We start from the raw sequence: 17782 nt of genomic DNA, 5'->3' as shown, positions 1-17782 counted from the left end.
TGAGGACTGACTGGAGGGCTTTGGGAGAAGACTTTCTCCCTCTCAATGGGCTTTCACTTCTCAGCAGGGAGAGAGCAGAGCAGCGGGGCATTAACTGAGGGGGTTTAGAGGATTGGGAAGGACCTGAAAGGGGAGGATTTGGTGGCGGTTCCTCTGGGCGAGGAACGTGGCGTTCAATGCTCACATGCTTCTCATTGTATTGAGAGGATAAAGCGGGGCGACCGGAGGGACTCAGGGCTGGGGGTCCGGTCAGGGCCAGCACGAGGGAGCCCAGCCCCAGCGGGAGCCCGGCCAGCCTGAATAGCCAGCCTGCCTGCCTCCGAGGCCTCCGAACACACCGCCCTCCTCACTTTGAAGCCCCCGGTGCTGTGCTGCGAGAGGGGTGCTTTCTCTGGCTCTTGTTTGCTGATGATCCCTAAATTAAGAAATGCAAATCTATTCAGGGCAGATTCCTTTTCCAAAGGCAACTTGCCTCAGTTGCTAATTCCCTGCATGGCTTCTATACAGATCCCTCGCAAACACCTGCAGGTCCCCCGTCCCCCCCCCCCCGCCTTCTCCCCCTTTTTCCAGGGAGGGGGGTGGCGATGGGGAGTTTATTGAAAATCTTTGTTTTCTCTGGTACGATGAAACTTGCTTTGCTCTTTTGCCTCCTTTTCTTTCCCTTTTCACAGAATAAATACAGCTGATCCATCTCCAGCCCCTCTGCACGTGCCAGAAGAATAAATCGTCCGCCTCGCCCCCAGCCCCCTCCTTTAATTCTTCCCCCTGCTGCTGTGTTTGCTTATTCTCACTGCAGCTGTAGTGCTGGTCGCAAGCGTGAGTTGACCTATTGCTGGTTTGTTTGGCACTGGCTCTGCAGAGCCACCCCCCCAAAACAAGACTTTGAAATCAACTGTTAGAGCTCTCACTAGGCTGCTTTTTTTTTTTTTTTTTTTTTTTTGGTGTCGTCTCCCCTTCCCCCCCCCCCCCCCCCCCCCCCCCGCTTCTTATTATCATAGCACTTGCCTTTTGTTGCCAGTGCAAATACAAACACACACACACAGAAGCGTGCGAGCCGCAGAGCGGAGGGGAGCACAGCCCCTGAAATATTGCACTGTCCAAAGTCCACGGGTTAAAACAAACATCAACACTGCGTCAAATAGTTTGCCCGTAAGAGTCTTTTGTTATGAAGATAAGCTTGTTATCTCTTTCATTCAGATTTTAATCTGACAGGTCATTTGCATACTGCCAGCCGACTTCAGGGTGTGCATTAGATCCACTTTGCATTTAAATCCTCTGTCACTCAGGCAAATAAAAAAGGGAGGGGAGGTGGAGGGGGCAGCAAAGAACCTCTTTCAGATCCTCCCAGTTATTGCTATTAACTTTTTGTGTTGATTGGTGCAGAAAAGTTGTCCTGGCTCTTGGGGCTCTGCTTGTTTTCGGGGCAGCCGGGATGCTCCCAGGCCATAAGTTGCGTGGCCAGGGTCTTGCCAAAGATCCCACTGTGACCCCGAGTCCCTTCCCCACCCAAATCCCTCTTCAAACCCTGCTTTGCAGACTCTTTCCCCAAAATGACCCCTGTTGCTATCTAAAACCTAGATCTGCTCAGCACTTGGTCCTGCCCTCAATCAAGTTAAGCCCATCCTGGGCTTGCATGCCCTTGGTAATAACAGGACAGGGAACAATGAACGTCCTGGCTACAAAGCAGCTAAGAAGTCACCTGTTTAGCCATCTCCATGTAAATGTGCCTCTTCCCTTAGTTATTCCACTTGCCTTATATGCCTTTTTTTTCCCCCCTCCTTTTCTACCCAAAGCCTGATCCTGCACCCTTACTCCTGGAGTTTCATCACATCCTGCTGCTGTGATCCCAGGGGCAAGGCTGCTCATACAGGTACCGGAGATAGGTTGTGTGACAGTGATGGATGAGCTGTGGGACACAAGCCACCTGTGATGCAAATGTAGGCTGATGGGGTTGTGTTGCACTGTGGGCAGAGAGTTACAGCAGTTTCTGGTGTCTGTAAGGTCACAAAAAGCAAACCAAAAAACAAAACCCCAAAACCCCCCACTTGGTGCAGGTGTTCTCAGAATGCATGTCTACTATGGAGCTGTGGTTCTTGTTACCACCCCACAGCCTTGCACCTGCCCTTTCCAGCCCTATTGTAGGCCAGGAGAAGGAGCAGGGCTTGGCTAGCTGTGGTCCAAGGCCACGGGTGACACGCTCCGGGGTCCTGGCTCCCTGCAGGGACATTGCATTTTTCTGTGAGGGCACAAAATTGGGAATTTCAAATTCTGAATCTGATTCCTCCCATGTCTTCTATGTTTGGGCGTGTTGCCCGTGCTCACTCTTCTCTTCCTGAAACCAGCACAAATAGCACTGAGACTCCTGTGTTTCTTGCAGTGCCCAGCCCAGGCTCCAGCCCGCCCTGGTTTTGGGAGGACTGCTACCCGGCTATCCCCGCCGGCCAGCCGTGGAGCACCAGGTCCTGCCTGCTCCTGCCAGCACCTCCCTTCACTCACAGGGTTTCCTGCACCTCCTCTGAGATGCTGAAACAATGAACCGTGGACAAGATTAAACCTGGCGCAATTCTTCTCCTGTGCACAGAGGTGTAACCACAGCTCCGCTGAAGACCACAGGAATTACCCCAGCATAAGTGAAAGGTGAAACTATGAATCTCCTTCCTGAAATACAATGGAGAGCCCATAAGATAAGGCCACAGTCCCCCTACAGAGAGAGGGGTGGCGTCCCTGGGGATTGTGTCCCGAGCCACAGCAAGCAGAGCCACGGGAGAATGTTTCCTTCAGCCCCAGTGGGGTTAAAGATTGGATCTGGTGCAATTAGTGTATCCAAAAGCAGGGCAGTGAATAGTTGCAGGGCATTTATTCAGCTCTAATGTGACAAGTTCAATTCTTCTGTTCGGAGCCAGTAATTTTCTTACATATATTAATTATTTGAAATAATTCTCTGAATAACATCTAGGAATAATTTGGGCAATATATCTTGATAATGAACCCATTGCTACTGAATGGTTGAAATCTCAGCTGTGCTGGTGACTTTGGCTTGGGTGAGTGTTCACACGGCATTGTTTCTTCTCTTAAATACTAGTACGTGACTTTCAGAACCAGATTCTGGTCTGAATTGCTGTGTTTATGGGCTCTCCATTATTTGCCATTTCGGTAAATGTTCCTGACAGTAAATGCCTTTGTTAGAATATTACTGGTAAAGCAAACACAAAAGCATGTGAATGAAGGCAAACCAAATCCGAGCCATTTATTTGAAACGATGACTGGGGGTGAAAGAAGTTTCTGAGATACATAGCCACCTTCAAGCCTTAAATGAAGCTGCTGGAAGAACGGTCACTATTCCCAGCTGACATCAGATTCGCTCTTTTTCCAATTTCTAGTCAAGATTTCTCAGGGCATTATGAAAAGAAAGTGGTGGGGTTTTGGTTTTGTTTTCTTGCAACTCATAGCAGCAAACCTTAACAAGGAAAATCCTACATAATGCCACAGTATTGTAAAAGTAGCAGTGTTCTTGGTCCTCTCGCACTCTGATAGACTGCTTTTACTCCGTGGTGTTCGCAATGGAGCAGTAGTGTCCCTCAGCACGGTGTGTGGCACAGGGGAGGGGTGTGCTCCTCCCGCTGGAGCTGTCACCTTTTGGAGATAACTGGGACAAGGCGATTGAGATGTCCAGTGCATGCTGGGGCTCTCACGCGAGTGAGCTGTGCTTTCAGTTATTTATTCAGTTACTTATCCAGCGGTGCTGCCAGTATTACCAAGACTAAGGCAGCACAGAGCAGTGCCCAGCGCTGGCTGGCCGAGCAGAGAGCGTGCCTTGCTGATGCTCTTCTGCGATAAGAAGCTGCAGCAGAGCCCGTTGCCAGCCAGCAGCAGTGAGAGCTGGCCGGGCACTGCGGGTACGACCGTGCTGCCAGAGCAGTGCCAGCCACCGCTCTGCTCCCTGCTCCAGCCAGCTGGCCCCGTACGCTCACAAGCATGGGAGCATTGGAGTTTTGGAGAGATTTTCTATCCAAGAGCTGGACTATTTGGCCAGAGAAGGAGTGGAAGGCAAAGGCAGAGATGCCTATATGCAAAGAGGGAAGAGCTCCTTTTGCAATCCAGTTTCTCACTCATGCCCTTAAACTGACAACACTTAAGACCCCTGGACTAAGGGCAATGAATGCAAAATGAGAGTTCTGCAAAATCCCTTGGTTCAAGGCCAGCTCTCCTGCTTTGCTTTGCTGCTCCTTGGCATCAGTCTTTCAGCCAAGTGAGCAAGTCAATGGCTAGCTTTATTGCCAAAAAAATCTTCCTAGCTGTTTTCCATGTAGCTAATGAGAATGCAAATGTGCTGGGTTTCCAGGCTTGCTTACAACCTCTGCTGTTCCCTTTTCATGCAGGGTACCTAAGTGCCCTTCCTCTTGCCATGCGATCTACATACATCGCGCTGGCTGGTGGGGTCATCCTCCCATTGCCGATGAGAAACAGAGTGTTTGGGTGGAACCCCAAAGGAGGAACCGGAGCGTCTCAAACACCTGCTCTGCACTATTCTTCCACGTGCCATCCCTGGAAAGTTAAATTTAGAATTTGTAATTTAGAATTACAAAATCAGGCGAGAAGAAGGTTGGTCTTTGTAACTTAGGTACCATATCAGAGCCAAAGGCACGTATTGTCCCTACTGCACACTGCAGTAAGCCTACCGTTGGGCAGTGTAGGGCTTCTTTGCTGGGCTCTCCTTGGAAGTTTGCCTTTTCCTCACCAGCGCTCATGGCTCTTCTTTTCCATACTTTCAGCAGTAGTGTTGTTTTTCTAATCTCCCATAAAAAGGTTTCTCATTGGACTTGCAACGTGGTGTCAGTTACAGCTTTGCTCCCCGCAGAAACAGAGCGGTAACTGCATCTTTCGCTGTGCTTCTCTATGGAAGAGCAGAGCCTTTCCTGACCAGAACCTCTGCCACAGCTCTGCCTGCGTTCTTCCTCGGGCATAGTGTCTCACACCATTATAAAATCAGCCTTGGGTACTTTCCAGCTAGCCGAGCCTGGACAGAGTCCAGGCAGTGTCCCCAGCCCCGGCTCTCAGGGCATGTTCGTTGCCTGGCTCCCTTTCTGGGGATGTTGGATCAGAGATGAGAGCTCAGTCGCTTATGGGCATTGTCGCGTCCTCTGTCCTGATGGGCACTCCGGACTCTTTGGGGACCGTGGGGACAATTCAATAAAGGGACACAGCATCTGCATAGGAATTTTTTCCACACAGACACACACACTTCATCCCTAGACAATGCAGGAACGCTGCACAGCGAGGCAAAGCTGCTGCCTCCTGAGCGTTGCCCTTTTCTCGGCTCTCCCATCTGGTGTATGTCTCCAGATTTGCCTCCAGTCTTTAAGGGAGCCCAGGTTCCTCCAGCTGAGCCTCCCACCCTGGCCACCAAAGGGCTTCCTCTGCCCTGAGAACAAGTCCCTTTTAAAAGCAGCCTGACATCTTTCCTTTGTTCCTGGCTTTCCACTAGGATTTTCCATGATGCAATCCCGTATGGGGTTACTGGGAAAGAGCTGTTAAAAGTCAGTAGCTGTGCCTGCAGCAAACCCATTGTTCTACCAGTGCAGAGCCCTTCAATGCCGCTGACTCCTGCGTGGCCTTGCTCCTGCTCCCCCGGCACTGCCAGCGAGAGGGACGTCCTAATCCACACGGAGGGATACGGCCGTAAACACGAGGCACAGCACAAAGAGAAATTTGTGATTAGACGCAGACACAGCCCCCGGACCATCACGCCGGCCATGGTTGGGGACCAGGCTGTGACTCACTAGATGCATCTCACTTTTCCTGGAGAAGTTCGCAGGCTGCTGCTCCAGCCGAGAAGGTTGTTTTAGAGTGGAAATTGAGAAGCTGTAGCTTTTATCCTTTTGGAGGAGCAATTTGAAAGGAAAACAATGCAGGATTCTCTGGAATAAGGAGTATTAGCTGCATCATCTTTTAAAAATGATTTAGTCAAGTGAATGTTGGCCAGGGATTAGCACCCTTGCAGGCACTTGGGTTGCAGTGAGGGGATGTTTGCTGAGATTTATTGATGTTGGGGATTGTTAGAAATGCATAGGTGACATCTAATGCCAAAGCAGCTCTCTGCTCACTAATAAGATAAGTCAAAAGCTCTGCGAAGTTTTCAACAGCATAGCCATTAACCCTGAGATCACAATATCCTTTGTGTTTTTCCAGCACGTTCTGCCAAGATTTCGCCTTAAGCAGAGGAAAGATGAAAAATGCAGGGCCAGAGAGTCTCTTACAGCTGAAAACCACCGCCTACTGTGCTGTTCCCTGGGACAGAGAAGAGCCCGTGTATAATCAGCACTGAGCAGGGAAACATCTGTGCTGTCCAGCACAGTCACTTTCTTCATGCTGGACAAGTGGAAAAAGGAAAAAAATCACAGAGAATGGTCTTGTCTGGGGAGATGCAGTGTCATGCCCCACTCCCTCCTCTGCTTCTGATGCTTGGATGTATGGGACCGCTAAACTCAAACTTCAGAAGGGCTTTCTAGGTGGTTATGTTGGACACTTCTCTTTCATCCAAGCAGGTGGTCTTATGGGAATTACTTTTTGTGGTAGCAATGAGGTTTTCATCTCTACTCTTAACTAAAGATCGCACACCTGAAATGAGACAGGCTACAGGTGAATTCCAGCAGTAACTGTCCAGGGCTGGCAATTGCAAACATCCCTCAGCTAAAGTATTTGTAGGAAATAGACAAATGCAGTTTTAGTGACACTGAAATGTTTAGCGCCTTTACCTTGATGTGTCTGAGCTATTGCATTGGAAGGACCTCAGCTTGTATTTTCTGCCCTTCTTTCACAAAACATGGAACATTTTTTCCTCAAAATTTCCTCCAGTTTTATTTAAATCATTAGAAGGAAAAAAAAAATAGTACCTCCCTCAAAAAAAAGAGTCTTGAGTTAAACAAACCCTTTTGTTCTGCTACAATTTTTTTTCAAAATGCCAACTACATCAAAGTGAAAACCAACATGTTTTGGATGTTTGAAGCAAAATTCTTGTTTCACTTTATTCTCCATAGTTCCTTGGTGAAGAATTACTTCCACTTGGGACACTTAGACAATGATTTGCAGATACTGGGGTTTTTTTTCAAAAAAAGGAACAACACAGTGTTATAAGCATTTCAGTATCAGAGGTAGGTGCTCTGGGACTGCTTTCTATACTTCACCTGGAGACTTGAAAGACCCAAGGTATTGACTCAAGCACGAGCTAATTAATTACTTCCAACCTTCAAGGACCAAAATGAAATAGCTGTGATAGCATGACGATATCCACGACGTTATTGCTAGAAGTATACTTCAGTCTCATCTATATGTTGAATAAACAGCTTTGGCCTCTTTGCAATGACACAAACATTTTGTATCACCCATGCTGTCATGAAAAAGACTCTCGTGACCACCTCTAAGTTTTTACCTGGGGAGGTGGTTTCAGTGTGGATCTCAGTACTGTCTCAAAGACTGGTGATGGCTGACTCTGCTGTCTGCCAGAGCCATTATTCATGTCCTTCCTCTGGTGTCTGAGACAGGGCCAGCTCACCTGCCCTTCCATCCCTCTGCAAGAGGAGGCAAAGCCCCCAGCACAACCGTGGTTGTTTCTGCGGTTCCCATATTGTGCCGCTTCAGATGACAGCCAGCTTTTCTTGTGCCCAGCTCCAGCTCTGGGTTTTACAGAATTGCTGTTCTCAAAATACACGTGCTCTGTGGCCAAGGACGAGTCAGAGGGATGCTGTTAGTGGTGTGCTGTGTGGCACAAGTTAGTCCTTGTTCGTGGGAGTCCATGAGCAATTAAAGGAAGAAAATTGTAATTAATGCCAATCAGCATGAGTTCATGGAAAATAGAATGTGATTTCTCTCTTTGGTTTAGTTGATAAAAGTGATAGTAGTGTACAAGACTTCTGTGAGACATTTGACTGGGTACCACACGACATTTTGATTAAGGATCTAGAGCAGTATAAAATCAAGAGGGTGTGCATTAAATGGATTAAAACCTGGCTCCCTGACAGGTCTCCAAATGCAACTGTAAATCATCTGCCAGCTGTGTTTGTAGCAAAGTCCCTCCAGTATTCTTGCATTTAATATCTTTATCAATGACATGGAAGAAAATGTAAAATCACCACTGATGTGGTCTGCTGATGGTGTAACGAGCCAGGAAGCAGTAAATAATGAAGAGGAGAGGTCACTTATAGGGGAGGAATACAGAGTGCTTGGAGAGCTAGGCTCAAGGAAACAACAAATACGGTGGTGCAGGTGAATGAAAGAACAAAGAATAAAAGCTGCATTTATAGGACACTGGACTCCAGGAAGCAGGACACTGAAGTTGTTTTTGGGAAAGCTGCTTCAGTGTGAAAAACTCAGTTGAATGGATGGTCCTGGTGCTGGGCTGTAACTAAGCAGGAGGACACGTGGGGGTAGAAAGAGCAGAAGAGGTCATATATGCTCTGGGTGACAGTGCTGCTGTAGTACCTAAATATAACAATATGTTGGAGAAGGTTCAGGGAAGTTTTGGAAGTGTGGCAAAGCCCTGAGTGACCCCATGTTTTGATCCACCAGAGCAAAGTTGAGGATGGAGTTGGTCCCAGTTTGCAGATGGGGAGACTGAAGTAGATACTAGGATCTTTTTGTCTAGCAGACCACTGTGCAGCAACTGGAAGCTGAGTGTTCCTCAGAATGCGGAGGCATTCAGATGGAGAGAAAGGCTTCACCTTAAGGCTTCAAGGAGTCTGCTTCATCAGGAATTAACCTGTGTCATCTGGGAGCTTTGTCCAGGCTCAGTAACTCATGGCATACCTGCTTATAGAGTATCAGTATTTCAGCAGGATTAAACCAGCATTGCTACTGTGACATAGCCAGATTGGTGACCGACATCTGCACGTAAGTAAAAACTGAAGTTCTGCTCATGTTGAAGTCAGTATCAAAAGTGCCAAATGGTTTGGGGGTGGTAGAACTACCCCTAGAGTTCTTAGACCCTTTTCATCCCAGCCTATACGCAAAGGTGAAAAAAACCTAAAAATTATTTTTAAACCAATGTAGTACAGCTTACTGGATGAACGTCTCAAAGTTAATTTAAAACTGCTGTAGGTGGTGTTGGTTGTAACTCCGAGGCTTTAGATGTTCACAGCCTTCCCAACCAAGGGATTCTTGTCTATCTCAGCTTGAAAAGGTTATAGCCATCAGTGGGGCTGTGGGGTGGCAGACTCTCCAGGGAGGTTGCAATGAGCATCTTGTGGTCCTACCATCAGCTACACCTGGAAGACGTGGTTGTCCACCACAGCATGCATTTATTTATATATATACATACTTATATATATATTGTGAATCAACATTAAGAACTGATTTAAGTGTGGTTACACTGGTGTTGCTATGTGTTTAAGCTGTTTGTTAAACAAGATATAAAGCATTTCAAGTTTTGTTGAGAGGAACAGGCTATTGCCAGGGATGGCTTCACTGCAGCATGAAGGTAGCTCAGGCTAATGCATTTTATTTTGCAGAATCAGGCTAGGAGAATGCATTGACAAGTGGCAGATCAGCGACTGCCAACTGTTTATATCTTTTGAGTAGAGGAATGCCTCGGGCAGATTCATTTGGATGTTTTTATGCCAATACAATGAGGTGTAGAGAAGTCTACAACTGACATAATTTACACACCATAGAGTCAGAAGACATTGAACACTGCATCCAAGAGGGACCTATTTTAACTTACATTTGCTTACAAGGCTTTTGGGAACAAATTTGTGTTTTGGCTAATCCGTGTAGCTGGGCACTGCATCCAAAAGGGGTGGCATTGCTCTTCCCCTTCCTGCCCCACCTTGTCTCTTGTGTTGGATGAAGTGGCCACGCAACCAGTTGAGGAGCTGGATTTACTTGGTGCTTGGGCAGACTCTGTTTTGGTGAGCTGGTTTCTGCTTGGATCACTGAACCAATATAACTTTCAGAGTGGCTGCCCAGTAACTGCAGTCTGAGACGAGGGGCAGGATTTTTGTGTTAGCCATCAGTTAGAAAAGACGGAGCCTTTCATAACATTTGCTTTTCTTACTTGAACCCTTTGGGATGGTCATTGCATTATCTTAAATCCCTCTACGTATCAGCAAAGCAAATTAGTAGCATGTTCTAATGAGCTGAATTATGCAAGAAAGCCGTGTGCAAGCATAGTGGCCAGGTTATGCAGGAGCAGAGTCAGCAGGCTAAGCAAAGAAGGTAAACCTAAGCTGAAATAACATGCAGTGCTGCATAGAGCAGAAGGTCACTGTAAGAGGCACGGCTGCAATTCACCTATCTGTGTGGTCTGCGGTGGCACTGGAAGACCCATCATTTGCCTCTTCCATAATCTGTCACCTATCACTGCTGCCTGGAGCAAGGGAAGTTAAATTTCCTGCAACTTGTGGTGTCATTTAAGGAGTTTAATCCTACATCTGTCCAAGCCTCTATCAACAAAACAGTTGAACAAGTCCATCGTGGTATTCCTGCCTGCTTAGTTGTTGTGGGAAGTTGTCATCTGGCTGGTGGTACCTCCATCAGCTTCAGGGTCACCTGCAGGCTGGGCTGCGGTGGCATCCCAGGTTGGTGGACTGGAGATGTTGGTGGAAGAATTGCTCGAGTTTAAGACGAGCGTCTGATGTCAGGGGACTCCTGCCAGTCATTGTTCTTCTGCCTGTGTGGAAACAGGCTGAACTCTGCGGTTTTGCTATGTAACATTCTTATGTAGCTGGCCGAGTCGCCAACATGATAAATGCAATTATTTTTTCCAATTGTTATTTTTGCCCAAAGCATGCAATTGACACTGAAGTCTGCTGGGCAGAATGGGAATGCAGCGGCTGCTCACATCCCCGCAGCGGCACGGCGATGTGAAGGCATGAATTGCGATGATGGGAAGCAAACGCTGCCCTGTGGCATGTGTTGGGGGCAGGCACCCGCCTGTGTCTCCGTCAGTGCCACCCTCAGGTGTCGGCACTCAGGGGGTAACCTGCCCTCTTGGTGTCATCAGAGAGGGCAGGATGGAGGTTCCCAGGGCAGCTGCAAGGGTGATTTTCCCCGGGAAGGTGGGAGGGAGCGGGGTTTGGTTACGCAATGTAGTCGAGGGAGCTGTATTGCACCACCTGGGAGGGGAGCCGTGGCGCCAGCGCTGCTGCCCTCTCCCCTACACCCGCAGAGGCGGGCAGCCTCCCTGGCTCCCAACAGGAGCGTTTCCAAAGGGGAAAAAAGAGTTTGGGGCCCTAACCCAGCAAAGGCACGTCTTAACTGAACCCTCAGCTTGGGAGGGAGGCACAGCTCTCCTGTAATGATGGGGATGAGATTGCTTTGACAGAGCAAGGGACAGTGATGTGCTGAGCTAATTTGGGCCCCCAGCACTGGGGGTGGCCGGCGCTGCAGGCTCCCTATGCCACAGCGTATTCAGCCGAGTAAAAGGACAGGCCAGCCAAGCTCCCACCGTGGTGGTTAAAGTTTGTTTTAGCCACCTTATCTAATCTCTCTCCTAACTTTTGCTGGGGGAAAGCGTTTATTGCTTATATCGTGTTACTCCATGAGCACTTGCTGGCTGTGGCTGTTTGCGTGTGTATATGTAGATGTGAAGCCAGATAACTTCAGGCCTCGCAGTTTTATGGGTCAGTCAATCCAGACTGCTTCCACTGGCAGATGTGGGGATGTGCTGTGTTCGTTACCTGTGGGCCATGTCCTATCAGGGTGTAAATCAGCAAAACAGGGCTCTGTTTATACACATAAATTGCCCCAATCTGACAGCTTAATACCCTTTTGACTTTTTACCCTCTGCAGGGGAGAGCCTCAAATGTCTTACGGCACTGCTCACCCCAGGGATGACGGCAACACGGGGAAACCAGCCCCGCTATAAAAGGAGGGAGCACGCTTTGCTCCTGCGCATCTTCAGGCTTCGCTGCGTAGCCACCAGCCCCCCGGAGGGGAAAGGCCTTTCCAACAGACCAGTCCAACAGGAAATTATCTGCTCACCTTTTGCTAAATTACTAGCTGGACAACCAGTCACAGGGTCCCAAAAATGCCAGCTCCATCTAGTCCCCTACGGACATGATTCCCAGGCACGCAAGATCCCGACTTGGTCACCGGGAGGGCAAACCCACCCGTCCATCCCTCCCCTGCAGCGCCTTGCGCAAGGCTTGATTTCATCTCTTTCGTGGGACACGAAGGTCACACGGGTGAATTTTCCCCAAGCAGTTGCAGGGTAAAACCTGCCAGGCTTCCTCTCGCTCTGGCTGAGGGGTTTTGCTGCTCCAGGAGATGCTTTATTTTTTTCGGCAGATGAGAGGGTGTTTCCAGTGAGATAGCAGGGGGCTGATGAGAGAGAGGGGAAGTGCCTGGGCATTACAGCGAGATGGATTGTTGTGATATTTTGAGGAGCTTGCCAAACTTAAATGATGTGGGAGCAGAGGTAAGATTGATGAAACTGAGTTTACCCCTGGTTGAAATGTCTTTTTTTCTTCCCCTCTGCCTCTTCACTGGCTTGGAGAACAGGAGCTTGTGGCTGCATCCAAACCTTTGGTAACTCCCTTGGCTTTTGTCCTTCATTTAGTGCATCCTGTATCTGGCTGCTCTAAAATCGTCCTAAACCCAACGTGGAGAAAGAGAGAGTTTCTAAATCGGAACATTTGCTGGTGCTGGCCCTCAGCAGCCCTGGTGGGGCTGTTAATTTACGCCATTGTGCTTTCCAAGCCCTCCTTCCCACAGGTACCCAAGATCTGTAGGAGCATGGCAGCTCCCAGCTCACCTCCACGCTCCCACCCCAACCAGGAGCATCCCTGTGCCCTTGCACGAGAAAGAGGCATCTGCAACAGGCCTTTCCCAACCTGCTTTTAAAGTGCAAGTTGAGGCTGAAAACTGATGCTGCAGGAGACTGACCTTGTGGGACCGTCCTTCCCTCTGGCTGATCCCGGGTCAACTGCTCTCAGTTTACAAGTCACTGACTCCCACGGTAGCTGGGCTGCTCCTGCCTCTGCTCCTCCTCACCCAAGCGGCAGGAAAGACCCCGCAGCTGGGATATCGCACGATCAGAAGGTGACCCCATTCTTGCCCCTGGCCCTGCATCCCCTTAGTGCCCAAGAGGTGTCTTTGGTGCAGGAAGGACTGGGGACCAGCTAGGGTAGCCGGAGAGCTGGTGCTAGTGATGCTCTGTGACTGCAGGCATCCCATTTTACCTGGTTACCTGGCTGGGACCGCTTCCCTTGCCGACGCTGCTCTATCGGCATTTCTCAGAAAGAGGGGCTGCCAGTCACCACGATTTTAAATTCTCAGCGCAGAGGGGCTCGGAAGCTGCTGTTTCTACAGTGCACTTAGTCAGGGTGATTCAGTGAAGCGTGGATTCCTGCAGAGAAACATATGAGGCAGCTCAAGGTTGGATGCTCTGGTGTTTAATATCAAGTGAGCGCATGCTGGAGCCTTTCTGTCGGCGTGGGCTTAGCTTTCTCTCATCTACCCACCCCCAGGAAGACTTGTAAGCAGTTAGTTTCTTTGAGGACTCTGCCCTTCTGGCAAACTTGGTTGAAATTGGCCAGTGAGTTCAGAAGTTTTATTAGGGAGAGAGACAGACACACCCACAGCACAATCACAAAAGAGTTGTTTCTCTAGGAAACTAGGCTGGGAAAAAAAAATAAATGCTTGTTTAAGTAAGCAAATATGTTTCTTGGAGACACTGGAACAGGGGAGGTGGTAGGGATATGTGTGTTTGTATAGCTGTTGACCCAACCTCCTCTTAAGCATTAAGTTCCTTGTTTTAAATCTCTTTATCCCTATTTATGCCTATTTTTATCATGTTGGTTATTAGGTCTAATGACTTGCTCTACCCTGTGCTGCTGCCTCCGTCTCAGCGACCCCGCATTTTGCTGCAGGACTGCACAGACTACTTTGCTGAGGTCAGCCCATCCAAATAACTTTACACATATAAACAATGAACCCAGTGAGGGAGAGGAATCGGCTGGGCACTGTGAAGGCAAGGTGTAGATGTGAGCAAAATTGATCGGTGGCTCAAGCTCTTCTGTAAAACTCCCATTTCAGGATTTGCAAACTGGCTTCCTCTGTCTGCTCCAAAGCATCAGAGCTGCTAATCCCAGGGCAGTAAAGGCCCTTTTGGTCTGAGCTGTCAGCCAAAAATTCAAGTGCCTGTGAGTTGTTCTAGTTTTGCCGAAAATGGGTGCAGCGGTCAGGTGTCCCTTTGATGCGCTCCTGTTTATTTACAATGAGCCTGAAAGGTCCCGTTCCCCCCGAAGGGAGGCAGGAAACAGGCAGGGACAGAATTTGGTACCTTGTTCTTCCTGTCAGGGCTGATCTCACATGTGAGTAAACAGCAGTGCGTGGTGAGCTGCCACGAAGGCTTTGCTGCCTGAAGAGCCACCCGTCCTCCTGTTTTCCACCCCTGGATGCCTCTGTGGGTCTCCCTTTCACTTTCTTCCTGGCTGGCTCAGTGCAGGAAATCAGGCTGATTAAAAACTAAAGGGGGGGGGGGGGGGGGATTTAAAAAAAAAAAAGATTAAAAATGTGTTTTTTTAAAAACAGAAGAAAAAAAATTAACGATCATTTTAATTAGATTTGAAAAATCTGCGGCAGAGTTGACAGGCAGGCTGACAGGACTCCCTTTCACTGGATCACTCAGCTCAGGGCTTTTCATCTTGCGTGCAGAATATTTTGACATTCGTGCTTTCTTGGCTCCGTTTGTAGAGCCCAGTGGAACCTGCAGCCTAATTAAATGTAACAATTCCTGAAAATGAGGGTTGTTATTTTTTTTCCTAAGGATAATAATAGAGGTTTTATTTAAAAAGAGCTAATCTATTTACTCTAGGCTGCCTGCTTCCTGACCTGGCCTCAGCACCTGAGGGGACAGGAACAGAACAAACTAGGCAGGGGCTTAGTCACTGGAAAAGATGAGGGTGTTAATGTGTATGTGTGTGCGCACATGTGTCCCGCATGCTCCACTTGAAGAGTTGAGAGGTAGAAGGTTAGGAGGCTCGGATTTTCCCTGGCAGCTGACTTTTTTCCCTTACTTTTGTGGTTCGGTGCTGTTTGATGGCCAGAGTGAGACCCAGCGGGTGCTGAAGGGGCTGCACCGTCCCGCTGGCTGCTCTCCTCAGTCACCAGCCTGCAGGGGAGGGGGAGCCAGGGCTTTGCAAACCTGGGGCTGGGCAAGCCAGTGGGTAATGACAGAGCCTTTCTATCAAGAGCTGCATTAAACAAGGAGGCAAAGGAGAAGGAAAATGAGAGTCAGTGTTGTCAAGGACTGGATATGCCCAGCTACACACCAGCAATCTGCAGCTCTTGGTGCCTGGAGCTTTCCTTCCAGAGCTTTTACCTGCACTGTTTCATTTTGACCATGGTGTAATTCCTGGTCCCTTGAGCACATCCCTGCATCCTCATGATCGATGAAGAATGGCCAGGCTCCAGGAGAAAGTAGAGTCAGAGCTGTCTGCTTGTGCCTCTCGCTGTGGGTTCCCGCTGTCACGTCTTGGCTCTGGCAGCTGCCATCGCTGTACCTGGGGCTGCGCTGCTCAGGGGTCATTTGTTCTTGGCTTCCCCTGGGCGGCTTGGCACTGAGAGCAGCTCAAGTGCAAGGGGAGTGAGCTCCTCTTTCACCTCAATGTGTGATGTGGTCACCCAGGCTGATGCAGAGGCTGAGGAACGCTCCCTATCCCATGCATGTTGGATGGCTTCCCTGTGCCGCTCGGTTTGGCATCGCTCATCAAAGCACCTCAGAACTTTCCATCAGCTGACGTGCCTATTGCTGCAGCCAAAAGCGACATGGTAGGACACAAGCAAGGTGCAAACCACTCATAGACTTCCCCTCTCCCCACTTTCTCCTGCAGCTCCAGGGAGGTCCCCTCCAGCATCAGAAATCAAAGCTTTGGGACCACTTGTCCCCCGGGCAGCCATGGCAGGACCAGCTAATGGTGCCCGGTGCCTTTCCCAGCCGGCAGCCTGATGGCAGCAATGAATCAGCAGCCAGTGGACTTGTCAAAGGCATTCCTCCACTTTAATCCTATTGACAGGGACTACTGCCTGGAACAGGAACTGCGGGGTGAGCCATGTCAACAGCAGATTCTTATTACAGATAATATTGATGGGGCCTTTACTTGAATAATGAAGGGAAGAGCCCTCTGCTTTGACGTTTGTCTCCAAAACCTAGAATTACTAAGAGTTTAACCATCGGAGGGGAGCTTAAGATAGTTGCATCTTAAAGGATCTGCTTTCTTGTCGCATTCAAGGCTGGGGAAAGGAGTTTAGCCCATATGCTGGTAGCTCCATGCTGACCTTTTTTTCACTGTTCTTAATAAATGTTACAGTTAAATAAAGTCGGATGGATTTTTCTATCTACTGTAGCGTGTTATCCACTTTCTGGGGGGAAAAAAAAAGGTAAAAAAACCCCACCCAAATCCCTGTTTAATATCACTGTTACTCATTATCTTCGCTAGCTGCAGGGCAGAAGGCAAGGAGGAAGGGCAGGGGCAGGACAATTCAGGCTGTATTATCAGGGTAATTCCTACCATCGGAACATGGTTCTCTGTGTGTCTGTATATGGGTAAATCAGGACTGTTTAGATCGGTTGTGGATCTTACATCCGAAGCTCAAACCAGAATCAGCAGCTCTGGAAATGTTTGGGGCAAGTTTTGTTTGTTTGTTTGTCATTTACTTTTGTATCTTCCATTCTTTCAAAAGAGGAGGGGGGAAAAACCCTGTCCGGTCTATATTGCTTGGCTCCCTACAGAAGTGGAGACACCAGAGCTGCAGGGGGGAGGCTGCCTGAGGAGTCAAAAGAGGTCAGAAAGCATCAGCCGTTCCAGGAAATAACCGGTCCTTGCACATTTCCTCATGTTTGAGCTTCAATATGTGATTGCAAGCACTGTGATGAGAGAAGGTAAGGAAGGAAGATGGGGCTAAATGGCAGCATTCCCGTTCTTGGATTTTAAATGTAACCAGGAGCTCAGTGGTGTCCCTCTGAAGCCTTATTCTATAGACCTCTCTAAATGGGGTTTAGACCTCTAGCTCCTGTGGGGACAGATGAGGAAGAGAGCCGGCAAAGCTGGCTTCCAGCCATGTTTCTACCTCCCAGATCCTAGAGCTGGCCCAGGACTGAACTGGCAGGTGGTTTAAGTTAGAGCAGCCCTGTGGCTGCTCTAACTTAAGCCAGCTGGAATCTCTTCTGGGGCTGGTTCTACCAGCCAAGGTTTGCTGGATTACAGCAGGGCCCTGAAAGCCTCCAGCCCACCCCTGCATGGCCTACTCAAGAGGACCAGGGAGCAGATGACATCAAAATGTCAGGGCAGTTCCCAGCTGGTGCTTTAGGACAGCTTTAATTCCTTCACACTGCTGCAGAAAATTAGTATCTGGTCCAAGGGAGCCTGTTCTCGTAGTATTTTTAGTCTAATTTTTGAAGACCCTAGGAGTTTTGGATTGCCTCTAAGTTTCTGAATTTTAGGCTTTCTGACTTGAACTGTTAAATATTTTCCATACATAAATAGCAGCCACAAAATTTCAGGTTGAATGACTTGTGGTTTAGATTTATAAAAAAAAAAAAAAAAAAAAAAAAAAGCCAAAACAAGACAGAAGAAAAGTAAAATCTCCAAGCAGTCCAGTTATTCTCATCTAAGTGTGTCTCCTCCCTCTGAAACAGGTTCCTGAGACAGGGATGAGGTGGCCTCTTGGCACATTTCTTAGAAGTGCAAAGGAAAGACCAGCAAGTGCAGAAAGAAAGGTCTGTCCTTGGGCTTGGTGAGTGATCCCCAGCATGTGATGCAGTGCATGATCTGAGCATTGTTTG

General features: G+C 48.6%; 1 protein-coding gene across 1 annotated transcript in view; it reads left to right on the top strand.

The window, feature by feature from the left end:
• The window catches only part of EEFSEC (eukaryotic elongation factor, selenocysteine-tRNA specific), a 245654-nt gene extending 228073 nt beyond the window's left edge, over positions 1–17581 (top strand). Inside the window, exon 12 of the mRNA XM_080385408.1 lies at positions 2378–17581. The gene's annotated coding sequence lies outside the window, so the exon portion shown is untranslated. The remainder of the gene's footprint in view (positions 1–2377) is intronic.
• The last annotated feature ends 201 nt before the right edge of the window (positions 17582–17782 follow it).

This window comes from Falco punctatus (genome assembly GCF_963210335.1).
Source record: "Falco punctatus genome assembly, chromosome: 4".
Taxonomy (NCBI): domain Eukaryota; kingdom Metazoa; phylum Chordata; class Aves; order Falconiformes; family Falconidae; genus Falco; species Falco punctatus.
Note: the sequence above shows the minus strand (reverse complement) of the source record. Positions and strands in the feature narration are given on the sequence as shown.